The sequence below is a fragment of the Akebia trifoliata genome, chromosome 1 (assembly GCF_017979445.1).
Source record: "Akebia trifoliata isolate Shusen 1 chromosome 1, ASM1797944v1, whole genome shotgun sequence".
Taxonomy (NCBI): domain Eukaryota; kingdom Viridiplantae; phylum Streptophyta; class Magnoliopsida; order Ranunculales; family Lardizabalaceae; genus Akebia; species Akebia trifoliata.
This window is the reverse complement of record NC_141375.1, coordinates 13142874-13162459: the sequence shown is the minus strand read 5'-3', so window position 1 is coordinate 13162459 and position 19586 is coordinate 13142874. Positions and strand designations below refer to the sequence as shown.

At 36.5% G+C, this 19586-nt stretch overlaps 1 long non-coding RNA gene across 6 annotated transcripts; it reads right to left on the bottom strand.

Annotated features, from left to right (window-relative positions):
- Positions 1-601: 601 nt before the first annotated feature.
- On the bottom strand, positions 602-18861 carry LOC147410739 (uncharacterized). 6 transcript variants are annotated; one of them, XR_015177615.1, is made up of 5 exons: positions 18722-18861; positions 18542-18628; positions 17731-17816; positions 3746-3922; positions 602-986 (listed from the first exon to the last, which is right to left on the bottom strand). It is a non-coding gene; the product is annotated as an uncharacterized LOC147410739 (long non-coding RNA). The 6 variants fall into 6 exon arrangements; XR_015177619.1 differs by having other exon boundaries at positions 17731-17759; XR_015177616.1 differs by having other exon boundaries at positions 18718-18820.
- Between the last annotated feature and the right edge of the window lie 725 nt (positions 18862-19586).

Here is a 19586-nt window from a genome sequence, read left to right as displayed (position 1 = left end):
ATGATCTCTACGGTGAGGAGACCATCATCACCAAAAACCAGCCCATTCCAAAACTTCTAACCCCATAAAAAATGGTTTACAAAAAATGGATGGTCCACGATTTTTCAACTTGTAAACATGGGTTAGAAGTTTTGGAATGGGTTGATTTTTGGTGAGGATGATCTCTACGGTGTAAGACAAAAATGGTTGGCTAAAATGTTGGCCAAAATGTGTGTTGAACGGGACCCTCTAATATATATATATATAGAGAGATATATATATATATATAGAGAGAGAGAAGAGGGACATGTTTAGCACTCAACAATTTGTCCACATGTTTTGTCCTACATGGGTTAGAAGTTTTGGAATGGGCTGATTTTTAGTGAGAATGATCTCTACGGTTAGAAATCATTCTCACCAAAAATCAGCCCATTCCAAAACTTCTAACCCATGTAGGACAAAACATGTTGGGCAAATGGTTGGGTGCCGAACGGGACCTTTTAACTTATCGTTAGATATGCAGAATCTTTTCTGTCTCTTTTCTGCTCTTAAAGCACTGAATGTCTGACTTATGTATATAAGTAAATGCCCGTGCCTACGACATAGGTCAATATATATATTTTTCACCATTATGCATCTAAGATGTCAAACACAATTATAAACAATGAAGATCATAATACAATTAACCCCCACATCAATTGCTAAAAAAACAAAAACCATCATAGATAAATACATGCATTCAGAGAGAGAGAGAGAGAGAGAGAGAGAGGGCAGTTTTGTGTGGTTTCAGGTTGTTAAGTTTATGTTAGCGAGGAATGTTCCTAACCTCTGAAGGCCAGTTGAGAAAGGGCACCTTGGGAATCAGTCCGACCGCTACGCCCTTATCCCTGGGAAGCCAGCTCTCACTTTGTTTACCGGCTAAAGGAGAAGGTTATTTCTGAGCTGCATGATGGTGGACATTTGGTGGGCACACTCCTTTAAATGAAATTTCGTTCGGCCAGGCTTGACTTCAATCAACTCCGATTGGACAAATTAACTAGATCAGTGATGTGTGCAATACAATCTTTACTAAAGAAGAAGGATATTTGATTATTCTTGGATGATTACAATGAGTCCTCATAGGATTTAAATAGAAACATTAAAGGATAATTTCAAATCTAGAATGTAATCTATCCTAATCATCATCATCTAAATCAATGTTTTAGTTATAAATCTAATCCTAAATGATAGAGTGTAGCACAATACATCTTATTACATTGCATCCTATGTAATAATACTCTAACACTTAACCCCAAAATATCTTTATGGGTGGATAAAACCTTATACTATATATGATACCCCTATAATACTGTTCTTTAAGAGGTTGGGCACAATGTAATTGTGGCATAAAGACACTGAATTCATCTGTACAATCTCCATCTAGATTTTCTTACCTTTTTATACTCATCAGCAATATCTCTTAGTTAAAATTTGTTGGTCTTCGTTACTAATCTCCGTCCAATGCTTTTCTTCAGTTGAAGGAAGGTTCTGTGGGAATTCATGGGAATTAGATTTATAGTTAAGTGTAGAACCGACCTTGGGACTCATGTTAGGTAATCCCACGTTGGGGTATGCATAATCCTTTTCATGATTCTTAGGCTCTTATGTGCACATCTTGATTAAATACATAATTTTATGTTCATTAATCAAAAACATTTTCTAATCTAGTTATCGTTGCCATTGCTGTTAGCTTCCAATTCCAATGTTCTCATCCAAGGCGTGGAAAACTTGCCTTAGTAGCCATAACTAATGAGTAATGACATGCATGTCTTATTTTAGTAGAGATGCAAGCCTAAGAAAACTTGTGATGGTGGGTGTGGAGGGTATTTTTCGTACGACGTCAAATAGCGACACGTGGCAAGCAGGAGATGTGCTCATCGAGCTCCAGTCTTTGAGAGGTGAAGAGAATCTAACCTATCGATATTCATCTTTAGATAGGGTCGGAATAAGGAAAGATAGACACATAAGGAAATCAGTCTCGAAATAAGATTCCAAGGAATGGAAGATTAAGCCAGTCACATCGAATTCTTGAGAATCAGGAATTCGATCATGTTTGCAAGGATCAAGGGAAGTCCCTAATAAGGGGGAACCTCTCAAGCAGAAGGGCTAAATTTAAGGAGAAAATCGGAGATGATCAGAGGACAAAAATATCTATGAATACAAGGGGGTAGGGGTATGAAAATGTACGCAATTCTTTTTTGCATAAACCCCTGAATACATTTTGTATTAAGAATCTAACTTGAGTGTCGGAGAGGTTGTTGCAGGCACATCTAAGAGTACTAGAGGTAGAAGTCAACCATCCAATGGGAATCTTGAGGTAGTGCAAGATTTTTTGCATCTACAATTTGGCATCGTCCGTGAAAAATCGTTATAAGGAGAAACGACCAACATGGTGAGAACAAGGTATTTAGACACCCCATTTTTGTACTCGCCTAATTCGACAATTCATCACCCGACTGTGGTGGATTCCTAATGATGAATGCAAAGAACTTGAAAGCTTGAGAATACCTCCCCTAATTTTTCCATTTTTCGCCTCTTCCACACAACGTAGAAAATCACAGACGCTTAGGATCGCTACACCTAGCACCTGATTTAGTAAGCACACATCTTTAGGTTCGCTATACATTTCGATAATTTAGAGATCTCACGATGCTAGAAAAATGTGACTTTGAAACTTAGAAATAATCATGCCAGGATCGAAAGAAATCTCAGTAAAAAATTAAAAAAAATTCGCAAAATTCAACAAAATAACCAAAATACCCCTTGGGACTCCACATCTCAGAAATGTCCCAAAAATATCTTCATTGGTCTCGAAATGTGATTTCGAATTTAACGAGACTAAAATTAATAGAAATAGAGAATTTTTACGAAGAATTCCAAAAATGATCAAAATGTCCCTTGATGTTCGAATTAGAAACCTCAATTTCTAGGAAAACATGGTTGAAGAATAAATTTCCGATAACATTCTTGCACATCAAGAAGATTTAGAAATCTCAAACTTAGGAAAATTAAAAAATTTCATGTAAAATGACGAAAAAGTTTGAAAATTTTCAGATTTGATCGACCAACGAAATTGAAATTAAAGTCCAATCAAATTAAAAGTAAAATTTAGCCAACCAATCAAATTGAAATTAAAAATCGATCGATCAAATTAAAATTAACATTCAAGCAACCAATTGAATTAAAATTAAAATCCAATCGATAAAACCAAATTAAAACTAAAATTCAATTGACCAATTAAAGTAAAATTTAAAATGCACCAAATTGATAGAGGACTATCGATTTGCGAATAGCACAAGATCATTACCCATGTCACTATACAAGAAACTTGCATGGAAGAAAATTTGGAAAAAAATTGAAAATTTAGATAAGAATCCAATATCCCATTTTGTCTAGGAAATAAAAAATAAAAAATAAAATAGAAAGAAGTGTTTTTTTGAGAAAGAAAAAATGTATAAAATCCTCCATTCTCTCACACGTTGAGGGCTTACTCTTTTTGTCTCTTGGAATGACACGTTCTCTATTTTCTCACTCTTTATTCTTTATTACATCTTCTCCCACTCAACCTCCTATACAAATATATCATATTTCCTTTCTTTCTAGACAACAAAGAATAACGACATAGCTATATAAAAAAAAGGGATTTCAACTTTGATAATAGTGAGAAAGAGTTTGTAAGAAAAGAAAAGCGAAAGGAAAGAAGAAGAAAAAAAAAAGAAGAGCACACCTTCCACCATTAATGCTCCAGCCACAACAGCTCACCTTCATCCATTAACAGCCCCAATCGGTAGTCCCATCACGTTTTCCACCTTCTTCTTCTCTATTCTTCTCAGCCTCCACAACAGCTTCATACACATTAGCGTTCCAGCCGTATCTTCACCCTCCTCCATCAACAGTGTTCAAGCTGTAGTTATGAATCAATAATAATAATATAACAAAATATAAAAATCTTGGCAAGCAAGGATCGATCCATAGAGACAACGTTATCCAATTATCTTTCTAACTCAAATCAAATAAGAATTTTGGGTAACCAATTAAAAACTAATTTGAAAATATTTATCAATCAAACTAATAAAAATGAAAGAATAAAACTATAAGAGAAAAGTTTAAATCAATCAAATCCACCCTAACAATATAGTAAATAAACAAGTTCGAATCTTTTTTATCTAAATCTACTCAAACAAAACTAATGCCCGTAGATCGGAAAGTAAATTTGGTTTAGTATATAAATAATTAAAAAGTATGATTCCCTCTTTAAATAAACAAATATCAAAACAAAAATTAAACTACCGGAATTAAGTATAATTTAATTTGACCTTATCTAAGATTAAACCATCAGAACTCTTGATAATTTAAAATAGATTTCTAATACTTATGAATAAAAAGTAAATCACTAAGAACATTAAACAAGATAGATTTAGAACAAATCCATTCATTATATGTTACTCTGACTTCATTGACCTCTCTAATAGAGGTTTAGCCTAGAAACATTACAAGGACAATAATTGAATAAAAATAAAATGAAAGAGATGAGAAAAGAAAAAAGTTATCTTTATTGATCTTGGAATTGAATCTGGCAGAGTTTCTTTACAAAAATCAAAACTAAGAAAGAAAGAACAAAAAATATGGAAAACCTTAATTTTCCAAACCTAAATTGTAGAGATATCTAGATATACATTTATAGATATCTTTTAAGCTCTGGTCTCCTATTTAGAAAGATTAGAGTGGAGTTTCAAGGGTTCGAAAACCTTTCGTAAATATAATAACTAAAAAAATGTATATATATTGTAGGCATCAAAACTTAAACAGGCCCCCGTAGCTTTCTAAGGTAATAAAAAATAAACCATATATCAATAAATTCAAGTGATCCACACATTAAATATTGGGCCTTATACCAAAATAAATAAGTTTGGCCCAATAATAATCTATAAAATCCTTAAAATTAGATTTGGACAAATTTAGCCTTTTAAACAAATTAATTAAAGCTCTTTAAGTTGGGGTATAATTGGAAAACTAAATTACCTTTAAGTCTATAAATACAAAGGCCTGTCTCATTGAGGGGTGATCGGAATCACTTTCTCTCAGAAGATAGAAGCTCTTTCTTTAGAGAAGAAGAAGCTCTCAAACCCTCCTCTAGAGACAAAGCAAAGTTCTTCAGAGATCTAGACTCCGACTAAAGAGAAGATCAAGCATAAAATCTTTCTCCGGAAGTCAAGAAAATCTTCTCAGTCGATAAAGCGCGAAGCTTGGAGAAAAGAAAATCTACAGAAGCCTCTACGGAAGATTAAGCACAAAGCAAAGTCACCGTCCAAGCAACCTTCTCAACTAATAAAGTAAGAAGCCTAGAAAGAATAAAAGCTACATACATCGTCACTATTTTTTGTACTTAACTATTAATTAGAGGAAACACTGAAATCTGTATCTTCTTTTTATCAAGAATCAATCAAATAATTTGCGATCATATTTCATGAATCTTGAAGTAGATCTGTTGAAATTTATTGTCGACAAATTTCTAACACGCCTGGTGGGACTATCTCAACCTCTCATCTTTCAGTCAACTACAAAAACATCAACCAAAACATCGATGGCATCTCGCAACGTCAACACTATCGCATCAGCTACTGTTGAGAAGGTAAGAAATTCAATTCTTCCAACCTTGAGTCTGCTTAGGTTATCAGTCGCGATCATCATGTAACGTGAACAATAATGAAAACTGGTGGATCCAAGCTAGTGCAGCCTCTCTAGCATCACTCCAAGAAATGTGCCACAAAAATGACACTTACAACAAAGGCATCGTGGGCGGACGTTGTAGAAGACGACTTGTCAGATTCTGGATCTGATTCGAAGTCAAGCGAATGATTGTCTAGATCTCTATCGATCACTTCTCCATCACAAACTCACACCTCTATCAGAGCAGTGATGATAGTTGGAGCGCTAATAATGAAGGAACAAGTTACTCAAATGGTAGACACCATCAACAAATTGACAAAGGCAATGGAGGACAAAGACATCCAGATTGCAACCCTTATTAGTCATTTAGAGCATAAAGACAAGGAGAATGAATCGAGTGCTGGACCTTCGCATCTTTTAGGATTCACTCTTGAAGCGTACACGGCTTCGCGTGAAGAAGAACGAAAAGACTATGTTGGCTCACGTAAAGCTACGCGAAACCCACCATATAGGTCTATTGTCTCACTTTCCGTTCAACAGCTACAAGCAATGATTATTGACACCATTCGTACTTAGTATGAGGGCATGCCACAATCCTCATTGGTCTATTCCAAACTCTACACCCAATACATCGAACAAATGCATCTTCCAACGGGATATCAACGGTCAAAATTCCAATAATTCGAAGGAAAAGGCAATCCAAAGTAGCATATTGCCCATTTCATCAAAACTTGCAACAACGTCGGTACATTCGATGGCTTCATGATGAAATAATTCGTTTGCTCCCTTTGCTGCAATGCGTTCGATTGGTACACTGACTTAGAATTCAACTCAATAGATAGTAGGGATTAACTTGAAAGAGTGTTCCTCGATCACTTCTACAGTAATAGAAGAACGGTGACTATGGTAGAGTTTGTTGTCGTTAAACAAAGGAAGGATGAACCGATCATCAAGTACATTGAACACTGGAGAAATCTTTCCCTTAACTGTATGGATTAACTCTCTCAATCTTCTACAATCGAGATGTGTGTTCAAGGGATGCACTGACAGTTCCTTTACATCTTGAAAGAAATTAAATCACATACTTTCGAAGAGCTAGCTACTCGAACTCACGACATGAAGTAGAGTATAGCTGTGTATCAGACTCCACGACCAAGTGAGTCTCGAAGGCAGGAAAATAAGGATGGCAAGTCCTTCAAAACTAAAGAAGTCTTGTCTACCACCACCAGCAAACCTGTCAAGATCACATGTAAGAGAAGAGAAGATCAGTCAAGAGCCGATTCAACACAAGAAAAAGGAAAAGCTTGGAAAACTCTCAAAAAACTCAAAGCGAAAGAGTACATGTTTCCTGATGTTGACGTCTTGGGCATGTTCGAAGAGCTGTTGAAATTAACGTTCATTGACCTTCTAATACCCAAACGACCCGAGGAAGTCGATAGCGACAATAATCTAAAGTATTGTCGCTATCACAGGGTGATTAGTCACCCGATTGAAAAATGTTTCGTCTTCAAGGAGAAAATTATGGATTTGGTACATCAAGAAAAAATTGAACTTGACTGTATCGAAAATGTTGCTACTTCAAACATGACCTTTGTCACCTTTGGATCTTTTGATCCAATACTTTTAGCAAGTTAGTATGCAACTTAGACTCCATCTCCCAAAATCATAAAAGTTCTACTTCAACCACCACAACTCATGTCTGTACATTTTGACATTGAAAAGGCCCATCCTACGTCGGGGGAAAGGCCAAATCAAATAAAGATCATCACATTTCCTACTTCACCTCAACAAAGATCACAATCTCATTCGGTTTCAAATTCAAAGTCAAACATCTCAAAGTTTGGTTCAGTAGATGACGAGGGGTAGACAGTTGTTATTTGTCGAAAAAGACGCTCTACACATGTGCTGACTCCTCCTACTCCAAAGCCAAAGAGAAATAGAAGAAAATCAAAACCAAGTACAAAGTAAAAAAATGAAAGAGAGCAACAAAGAAGAAGACTTTCTGAGTTCCTCCAATAGACCCCGAAGACATCCTTCAGCAACCTTCCCATGTGCCGGTTACTTTTCTAGAATTCTTACCCAAGAAGCTCTTGAAGGAAGTCTACAGTGTTTCATGTCATCAAGTAAAAACGGAAGTACTAAAAGATGATATTGATGATAGGTCCAAAGAACATCCTACTACTTCTAGTAATGGAGATTAGCGACTTGAGAAAAATAATAGCATATCGGAAACAAAATATTCGTAGATCAACTTGGATTTGTCCAATGAACTCCAAAAAGTTCAGCATACTTCAAAGTAAAGATCAACTGAATCAAAACAGGAAGTTCAACCTAACATAGATCTACAACAAGATAGTATGTGCATGACCACAATTACCTTCACTGATGAGGATCTCCAATTGGGGTCTCGACCTCACAATATGCCTCTTTACGTCACAAGTTATGTGAGGGAGAATAAAGTTCAAAGAATCTTCTTGGATTGTGGTTTTGCGGTCAACATCATGACAATTCGTACCATGAAACAAGTTGGGATCTTATCGGATCAACTCATTTGCAGTAAGTTGATGATCTAAGGCTTCAACTTGGGTGGTCAGAGAGCTATCAACATGATAAGAGTCAAGCTCTTTATCGCAGAATTGGAATCGACAATACTCTTCCACGTGATTGATTGTGAAACTTCATATTACTTACTTCTCGATCGATCGTGACTGCATTAAACTGGAGTAATACCATCCACGCTACACCAGTATTTCAAGTATTACCAAGATGGTGTGCAGAAACGTGTAGTAGTCAAAGATCAACCATTTGACGAAGCAGAAACGTATTTTGCTGATGCAAAATTTTATTTTTGAAGCGACGTCATTCAAGAGGCATTTTCAATTTTGGTACCCCCTTCTAATAAGTAGAAATCTAACAAAGAAAAACATACTATGAATGATGCCGAGAAGATTTCTCCTGACCCTCAACTTCAGAAAGAACGAGTAAAGAAGCAAGAACTAGAAACTCAACGGGTCAAGGTGAGTCAATCAATGGTGGATGCGTCATCCACAGTTGTGTTGTCAACCCCAATGCTTTGTTATGTGCCGCAATCGTGACGAAAGTAGGGACAATCACCTTTCAAAAAGATTTCTTCAAAGACCAAGCCTTCTATCTCTAAAGTCGAATTGGAGATACTGAAAGAAGAGTTAACCCTTCCGGTTACAGCTTTCCAAAAACCTTATATAGTAAGGACACCTGTGGAAAATGTTATCCCAGCTACATCAATCACGAAAAGCCATGAAGATAATCTCACAAAAGTAGACTCCAAAAGTTGGTTCGGTCCTAAGACTTCAAAGTTATTCGAGATTGTTGGTTATGAGAAAGGTGAACCTGTGCGATTGGGTGAACTATCACAAACTAATCAAATTCATGGCTTAACTGCAACACAAGTCAAACTTGTTCGAGCTGGAAAAAAAGTTTTATTCACACGAGCAGGGCTAAGGTATGTGCTAGAGGCTCCAATCAAAATTTTTAAGATAAAGACAGCTTCTTCACAACATACTACAGTAGAAGTCATCGATGAGTCTATTAAAAAATCACCAGTTTCACGCACATTGGTCTTTGATCGAATTGGTGGCCACATCTCGATCACATCGATATTTGACTGATTGGGTGCTTTAGATGATCACCATAATATACAAGTTCATAAACCTCGTGCATCTACATTATCTAGACTCGATCAGAATGTTGGAGTAAAAATACGAAGGGAATCACGACGCCGACCTAAGCAAAGAAATAAACATGTTGAGCATAAAGATAACAGTGGTTTGCATAGCACTATTCCGTCTCGAATGAAACAACGAGCAGCTTTAGAAGTCTCAATATCAGATGTGTTAGTTGTAAAGCGACGTACCATCGTCCTCACAAATTAAACAAGCGTCAGTCAAGCTTCAACTATAGGGATAGATAATTCTGAAGATATTGTTTATGTAAATCAAATTACCATTGAGGAATTCTTTGAAGAAGATTCTATGTCATCAGATGAAGAACTCAAAATTCTCCACTGGTCTTTGAAGAAGACGAACAAGCCACTGTCAACGACTTGAAAGAAATAAATTTTAGGACAATTGAAAAGTTGCGACCCACGTTTGTCAATACTTTTCTAAACCAGCATGAGAAATCTGAGTACTTCAAGTTACTACAAGAATACAAAGATGTCTTTGCTTGAACTTACAAAGAAATGCCAAGACTTGACCCGAAGATCGTTGTTCATCAGTTCGCAATCAAACATGGAGTTCGCCCAATAAAATAGTCACAATGTCGTTTTCAGCTAGTATTGGTACCACAGATTGAAACAGAGGTCAACAAGTTGATAGAAGCTAGCTTTATCTAAGAAGTAGAGTATCCAACCTAAGTTTTCAACATAGTTTCGATAAGAAAGAAGAATTAACATATTTGAGTGTGTGTAGATTTTCGCGACTTGAATAATACGTGTCCAAAAGATGATTTTCCGCTTCCAATCATAGAACTTATGATTGATGCAACTACAAGACATGAAGTTTTGTCTTTCATGGATGGATCTTTCGGTTATAATCAAATTCGAATATCGTCAAAAGATGAAGAGCTCACGGCCTTCTATATCCCGAAAGGTATATATTATTATAAAGTCATGCCTTTTGGACTTAAAAATGCTAGTGCCACTTACTAACGAGCTATGCAAAAGATCTTTGATGACATGCTATATGACAAGGTCGAATGTTATGTTGACGACCTAGTAGTAAAGTCCAAGAAAAAAGAAGATCACTTACAATATCTACGTGATACATTCGATAGATTGCGACGGTACTAGCTCAAGATGAATCCATTAAAATGTGCTTTTGGTGTTACCTCGGTTAAGGAGTATCTTCTCAAGCCTCTTGTTCTTTCTGCACCAATTCTCGAGAAACCACTGATTATCTATATTAGTGCGCAAGAAATGTCACTAGGAACATTGTTGGCTCAAGAAAATGACGAAGGAAAAGAAGGTGCACTCTACTACTTGAATTAAACTTTTGTTGGAGTAGAAGTAAATTATTCACCCATCGAGAAGACATGTTTAGCACTCATCTTTGTTACAAAGAAACTGCGGCATTACATGTTATCACATACAATCCGACTCACCGTGCGAGTTGATCCACTCAAGTACATCATAACAAGACCAGTCTTGTCAGGAAGACTAGCTAAATGGGCCCTTCTTTTATCAGAATTCGAGATTATTTACATCCCTCAAAAGACTGTAAAATAGCAAGCATTAGTCGACTGTCTTGCTGATTATCCTATTCCAACTAAATGGGAATTGTCTCACAACTTGCCTGATGAACAAGTATTCTCTATTGATGTACTTCCAGCTTGGAGAATGTTCTTTGATAGCGCAGCTAGAAAAGATGGAGTGGGGGCAGGTATAATTTTTATCATCCCACAAAATTAGGTATTGCCATTCTCGTTTACTTTGACAAAACTATGTTCAAATAATGTTGCAGAATACCAATCTCTAATCATTGGTTTAGAATTCGAGTTAGAGATGAAGCTACACCAATTCTATGTGTATGGGGACTCACAATTTTTCATTAACCAACTCTCAACAGAGTATGACGTTCGAAAACATGAGTTAGTGCCTTATCACCACTATGCTGTATAACTTATAAGTCAGTTTGAAGACATCATCACTAGGCATATACTGAGAGTTGAAAATAAGCAGGCTGACGCTTTAGCTAGTCTTGCTACAAGTTTGATTGTACTAGAGGGAATGAGTATCCCTATCTGTCATATGTGGGTACTACCTCATCTGATAGATGAAAATTGCGAGTCGCATGAAATAAACACTGTTGAAATAGTTGAAGTCAAAAATTGTAGACAACCACTTATTGACTATCTACAACATGGGAAGCTGTCAGACGACCTAAAGTACAAAATCGAAATACGTCGTAAGGCACCTCGATTTTTATATTTCAACGATAAGTTATATTGTCGCTCTTTCGACGACATCTTAATGAGATGTCTCGGAGATGATGAAATCCGAGATGCTTTAGAAGAAGTACACTCTGGAGTGTGCGGTTCACATTAGTCAGGTTCGAAACTCTATCATAGTCTAAAGATGATGGGATTCAACTGGCCCACTATGGTGAAAGATTCTTTAGACCATGCAAAAAGATGTAAAGCTTGCCAATTTCATAGGAATTACATTCGTCAACCACCGAAGCCATTGCATCTTACAATCACATCTTGGCCCTTTGACGGGTGGGGACTTGATGTTTTTGGACAACTCCCAAAATCTTCAAGATAACATCTTTATATCCTTACCACAATAGATTACTTTTCTAAGTGGGCTGAAGCAGTTCCTCTTCGAGAGGTCAAGAAAGAAACGGTAGTCGACTTCATCAAAAATAATATCGTCTTCCATTACGACATTCCCCGATATATTATGACAGATAATGGAAAGTCTTTTAGTAATATATTAATGGATCAGTTCTGCATGAAGTTTGACATCAAGCAGATATGTTCTACAATATACAACGTTGCAGCAAATGGACTTGCCGAAGCTTTCAACAAAACTCTCTACAAGCTTCTTGAGAAGGTTTTCTCAAAATAAAAAAAAATTTGGCATAAATGAATTGGGGAAGCACTATGGGCATACAAAACCTCATACCGCACCCCCACACAAGCTACACTTTACTCATTTGTTTATGGAGTTGAAGTTGTTTTCCTTTTGGAACGTCAGATACCTTCTCTAAGGATTGCGTTCCAAGAAGGTCTAACCTGTAATGAGAATGTCAAGTTACGTCTGGCTGAACTTGAAGCGTTGGACGAAAAGAGATTGGAAGCACAACAACGACTAGAGTGTTACCAAACTCGTTTGTCACGTGCATTCAATAAGAAAGTTCGACCACGTTATTTTCAAGTTGACGATTTAGTTATTGCCGTACAACGGCCAATCATCCTCTTACACTGTTTTGAAAAGAAGTTTGATCCAAAATGGGATGGACCTCACGTAGTGAAAAATGTATACACTAATGGTGTGTACCTTCTTGTAACACCGGAAGGATTACGTCTTGGTCTAATCAATGGCAAATTCCTCAAATGATACTATCTTTAAAAGAATAATGTTTCCTAGCATGAGCCTAAACTGGTTGACAATGTTCCCCAACACGAGCCTAAATTGTTTGATAATACTTCTCGGCACGAGCCTAAACTGTTTGACAATGCTCTTTATTGTACGAGCTTAAACTACATGATACTCCTGACCCGCATGAGTTAAAACTGTGAACGGGCCAAAAAAAAATTTTAAGCTCGCTAGATTGAAAATCCAAGAAGGCGATCTAGGCAAAACTTAGAGCATTATCCATCTGAACTACGTTATGGTTTGATCTCATTTTGGGTACGTAGGCAGCTTGTAAAGTTACTTTAGGTTCAACCACATCAACAAAAAATATATATATATATATACTTGTATAAGGAAAAAATGGAATTTTATTAATTTTAAACGAAATAAACAATGTTGTGATTTCCTAAGTCCTATATAATGGAAAAAATAAATAAATAAATAAAAATAAACTTAATATAAAGAAGTAAGGTTCCAAAACTTCTTCTTCAAAGACTCTCTTTCTACTTCGCAAGTAGTTACTTCATCATCATCAATGATTGGCGCATTAGATAGGCGAGTGCACTCCGCTTCAATAGTAAGTAAAGCCTCCCCCTCTTCTCGAACTTGGGTACTAAGAAACTCTTCAGAAACAACAACTTGTGGTAGCAATTCTCTGATCTGAGTCAACTCAGTTTCTAACTCAACTTCTCGTTTAGTCAGTTCAACTTTTTTCTCTTTAGCTTCAATCAGTTGTTTACGTAAACTATCCCTAATTGACATTTTAGTTGAGCTTCATTGTCTAAGACAGATAGCTGAATATCCCTATCATCTATTGACAAAGATGATAAAGCTCTCTTTCGTCTTGAAAGATACGCCTTTACTCTAGCTATAAGCGACTTGAAAATTTTTACGAAAGGCATAGGATTAGTTCTGAAAGCATCATTGAGAGAAGAGATGATAGCAGGCATATGAAGAGATTGTCATTCTCTTAGGTTGGAAAAGCCAATATTGAGCATCAACTCAACTCTAGATTGAAGGAATTCATCACGAGCTCTATGTAATGCTTGTTGAACGCATAAGTCGATGTCTGTATCATGCAAGGAAGCTTGTCGAGTTTGGGTGGAAACGGTAAGCATTCCACGCAGCTTCGGGGCAATCACAGATGGATCAACCAACTTATTAGAAGTAAGTAATGTTAATGCGATACGATCCGTATGTGTAGTTGAAGTTGATAGAGTTTCACGAGAACTTTGACGAGGACATGAAGAAACCTCGTCCCCATCACTCTTTAAAGGGTCTTCAGTACCAACTAATTTCGAAATCCCCCTTATTAAGCTAACTGACATTTCAAACATCTCCCATACCCAAAAAGGCAGGGAGGACTACAAAATCCTCTAGGGCAAACAAATCAGCAACGGGGTATATATCGGTTGATAATTCTACGAGAACAATTAAATCACAAAACTTATGTATATATATATATATATATATTAGAAATGTGAAATTTCTAACAAAGAAAAAGTGTGTAAAATTACCTCTCCTAGGAAACACATCATTCTCAACTTCAACTTTTTACCTATCCGGAGTCACATTCGTATCTTTAGGCTCAGTCTGAACAACATGCTTCAAAGAATCCACTGGGCTTGATCTATGAACAGCTTGTTCTACATCTACCCCAAGAATGTTGGCCTGTTCCGTTTGAGTAGTCACGGGAGTCGGCAATATTTTTTTGAAACATAATTTCAATCTAGGCTTCGTAATGACATTCTGTGTTTCATCAATTCGTGTGTTCTATTCTTCTTTTTCGAGAAGTTTTTTGCATGGCAAGCAAAGTACGATGCTCCTCACGATCTTCAACTCCTTTCCTTTCGTCAAAATTAAAGTTCGAAACGAAGACACTTTCTTCAAGAAGACGAAAATCAAAGGCATCCAAGTGAGGTACTACGTCTTGAATCCACCAATCTCTATAACTCTTATCAAATTGTCGACTCATGTCTTGCACTTTATGAGGAATAAAAAAGTTGACTCGACTCTTGGTCTGGGTCAAAGATAGCTACAAACTGTATAACTCTATCACATCCACAGATCTTGCAAAAGGAATCAGAGTTCCAAGGATACGTTGATGAAAGCCTTGTTGACGAGAAAACCTGTGAGGACTATACATTTCCACCTCGCAAACATTTCCATATCGAAACACACAAATCCAGGACGACAACTTATCATGAAGGCTTGAATCTCAGAAGGATCATCACCATTATCAGTCCATAGCCTTCTATGACCTTTTGGTGGTCAAAACTCCTCAGGATGCCATTTAAAATCATTAGAATTCATGGTGATAATTAGATCCCTTGCATCCTTAGTACTATCTTCCTGACAAAAATATGAGTTGGAAACACTAGCTGTGCGAACCAAATATGGAAGTCCAAAGTCAGTATCAAGGTCACCAAATACTCTCCGAGGAAAATGAAGTTCAACCCACCCAAACAAATAATGAAGGAGGCAATAACTCGTAGAAGTACCCACAACTTTCTGTGTTTTCATTTTCCAATAGGTTTGAGTTAGACCTTTGTACGAATAACACAGAAGTGGAGGTACCAAATTGAATGTAATACCTCGAGCCATCAACGCTACTACCTTGAAAATTCCTAGACGAAGATTATCACTATCCTCGCAAGGGAAAACAAAACGACACAACCACAGTGAGAGAAATACAGCTATCATAGCTTCATCTTCGAAATTTTGATTCACAGGAAAATCGAGTCTGATAAATGGATTCTCTCCCTCTTTATGACCCCCCTTAGCCAAAGTAACTCGAGAAGAAAAGGGTCTTCGTAATTTTGTTCTATGATACTAACGACCATTACGATTAAAGTATAACGATTTTACCCTTTCTTTATACTTTACCGTCAGACAAGGATTAGAAATTCGTTCAGCTTTGGTGTACCAAAAATCAAGCCACTCACTATGGCTAACACAGTCACTCCCCTTTTCAAAAATTAGTAAAACATATGCCTTGAATAGATACCGGCAAAAAAAATGAAGTCCTAAAACACCATTGCAACCCATGAGTTCATCAAAACTAGGCATCACTTCTTCATAATATTCACCCATGATAGAAAGTTTAGGAATCCTCTGTATTTCCCATAAAAAATGCCAACTTTCCCATGAATCATCACGAAAGTGTTGGTTTCAAGACACCAAAACTCATACAAAGCCCGATACATACCATTAGGATGACTGTACTCCTTACTAGCTGTAAATATAGCTTCACCAAGGAAAGCTGTTGACTATCTGCTCTGTAGTTTATGTCTCACATCTGAGCTCCAATCCCAAAAATCACTGAGATATCGAATGTCACCTTAAGGTTCAATATCCGAATCCCATCGAGTAAAGCGTTGCATGATTTTCTACACCAAAACAACCTGTGGACAATTGAAAGTTTGATCAGATGCAGAGAATGACATAAATATGGTTGACGTTCCGTATCAATCTCATTTCCAAGGAGTATGTCAGTTGTTGAAGGATAGTCACTCAAAGCCGTCATATCAAGTGATGTATCCTTTTCTGTGTCCTGTGCCTTCAAAGGACCAGTCATCGGTGTATGCACGATAAGCTTCAGCTCCACAAATGAAATGTTTCCTCCTCTTGAATGATCAACTATCATAACATGGGGAAAACAAAGCCATTTTCCTTTCTAAGAAGGATCTACATGGTCATCTACCCAACCTTCATGTGGTAAGCTCCGCTATTCTTATTCATTAAACCTTTGAAAAGAGTATCCCTAACTATCTTTGCGAAATTTCAAAAAAAAAAAAAAAGAATAAACATACTTATTCAAAAAATATAATGCCTCACTAAGTACTAGTGTCACATTGACTAAACGTATATAAGAGTATGAATAAAAAATCCATCATGCTCAATAATGCTATGGCACTAGAGATTAGCCAACCAACTGTACAAATAGCTCGTCGCATGGTTCTTCTGTGTGAACAAATCTTGCGTCAAGTGATTCTTCTAGCCAATTGACGTTTGTCAGCCAGTTGACGTTGTCCACTCATAAGCACTATGGATGAACAATTGTTTTAGGGATTCGCCAACCGACTGTACAAATGGCTCGTCGCATGGTTATTTTGTGTGAACAAATCTTACGTCAAGTCATTCTTCTAGCTAATTGACGTTTGTTAGCTAGTTGATGTTGTCCACTCTTAAGCACTATTGATGAACAATTGTTTTAGAGGTTGGTCAACTAGCTTGAAAAAGAGGTCGTTGCATGGTTCTTTTGCGTATACAAATCTTGAGTCTCGGGATTCTGTAAGCCAATTGACGTTTGTTAGCCAGTTGATATTGTCCACTCCTAAGCATTACTGATGAACAGCTGCTTTAGAGATTGGCCAACCGATTGGACAAATGACTCGTTGCATGGTTATTTTGTGTGAACAAATCTTATATCAAGTGAGTCTTCTAGCCAATTGACGTTTATCAGCCAGTTGACGCTGTCCACTCTTAAGCACTACTGATAAACAACTGCTTTAGAGATTGGCCAACTAGCTAGACAAATAGGTTGCCGCATGGTTCTTCTGCGTGTACAAATCTTGAGTCTCATGATTCTGCAAGCCAATTGACGTTTGTCAGCTAGTTGACGTTGTTTACTCCTAAACATTACTGATAAACAACTGCTTTATACATTGGCCAACTAACTGGACAAATAGTTCATCGCATGGTTCTTCTGCGTGTACTTCGTTTATCACGCAACACTTTTAACAATTCAACATTGTCCACTGTTAAGCAGACTAACCGATAAATGCTCTAGAAATTGACTGATAAGAGTTATAAGTTCCCGATTTGTAATTCTTGCTACAATTCATCATAAGAAAATAAGAAAAAATATGTGAAGATAATAAAGTTTAAATAAAAAATATGCGAGGAATGACTAAGGTCCATACCTTTCTATGCTTTTGAAGCTATAGTCGAGCTGCAATCAGTTTAAAAGAATCAGATCTTTATATCAATATTATTGATAGTCTTAGATCTGGAAGAAAAAGATAAGTCATATAAAAAAAAAATTTCAATGTTAACTCATTTTCAAGTTTTGAGTCATACAAAAAAGGCAAGACCAAATCAGAAAAAGAGACAAAGTACAACAATGTAATTAAAAAGGGGTTCAAATTACAATCAATTCAAGAAGATTGTTATATATGCTCAAAGAAATCTATTCATATCCTTCAAAAAGTCGTTCTAAAAAGAAATGGATTTTGTTATATTTTGGTGGAAATTACCGTGTCGCGGGTGGTCAGGCCCTGTTCTCATTGAATAAAAATTTTAGGAAAAAGGAAATGGACTGATTTTTTTCAGAAAGTTTCATTGGTTTGGTTAAATCACACTCTGAAGCTGATAAATCACATTGGGTGTTTTCAATCCAAGGCGGGGAAAGACCAGAATACTCTATATTTCGAGCCAAACGGTATGGAAAATTAAGTAACAACTAGAGATTGTCGTTGCTAGAGATGACATCTCAAAGTTGAAAAAAAAAAATCCTGTGAAGAATTCCATTGATTCATCGAAGCACGATTGTATAAAAATCGTCGAGTCCATATTCCCATTCTCAAAGTGGTAAATCAAAATTTCATATTCCTGACGCCAAAAATTTGAAAGCAAATTCATGTTCTCATCAACCGACAGACAAACTCATGTATCCACGGTAGTAGCAGGGACGCATGGGTATGCTGCTTCAGAATACAGATCAAGACAGGTTACCTCACAGTGAACATAAAAAAAGGACCAGCCCAGTTCTTGTTATACGATTGCGAATTGATGAAAGGAGGCTTCGACTTTTACATCGATCTTAAAGCACGTGTAAGAGATGAAGTTGATCAACAACAACAAGAGGAATAATAAATAAATAAATAAAACGTGGTAGCGAGAAGACATACTTACTGATGTTTTTCCTTCAAAATCTGAAAAAAAATAAAAATAAAAATTCAGTATAGAAGATAAGAGAAAAGGGAGAGATGGATGCACGTGTGTGCATCTGTGTATGTTGGGGAAGTCCCTGTTCTCCTTAAAATAAAAAAAATAAAAAATAAAAAACAGAGAGAGAGAGAGAGAGAGAGAGAAAACAGAAGAAGACCTATGAGTGGCTGTTGTGAACATCGTTCCAACGAAGAAAAAAAAGCATAACAAAAAGGGAAGGGAGAATGAAATAAATAGGCAAAATAAAAGGTGGAATTGGAGAAGGAGTAGGAAAGAAAAGATGGAAGAGGAGTGGGACTCTCAACCGTGCAGGAACGTGAGAAAGAAGAAGAACAATAAAAAAAAAAGGATAATAAGCTAAGCTTACTAACTTAGTAAGAGTCAAATCTTACTTAAGTCATTGGGTTCACCTAATGGCCCATTACATCTAAAGCCCAAGTCCAAGAAATAATGGGAGAAGATATGAGGCCACGTCATTATTGTTAAAGCAACCACTGTACAAGATTTTTTTTTGATGGACTTAGTTTCTCCCAATATGCTTTCTAGAAAAAGCTTTTGGAAAATATTTGCAAATTCAAAAAAATATTTTCTTAAATTGTTAAAATTCGTGGACCTCTATTTTGGAGAAGTGACGTGGGTTGTAGTTTGCATTGTTAACTACTCCAAACTCACGTTCTTGCAATCCACCAAATAAGTTCTTAAAAAAAAATAAAAAAATTGATGTTTGTTTGTTGATAATTGAAGAGTCACAAGGTGAAATCACGTGGCCAATGTCTCTAAATTCAAGCATTCATCTGCTTACAAACAAGATCAAGGATACATCGCCTTC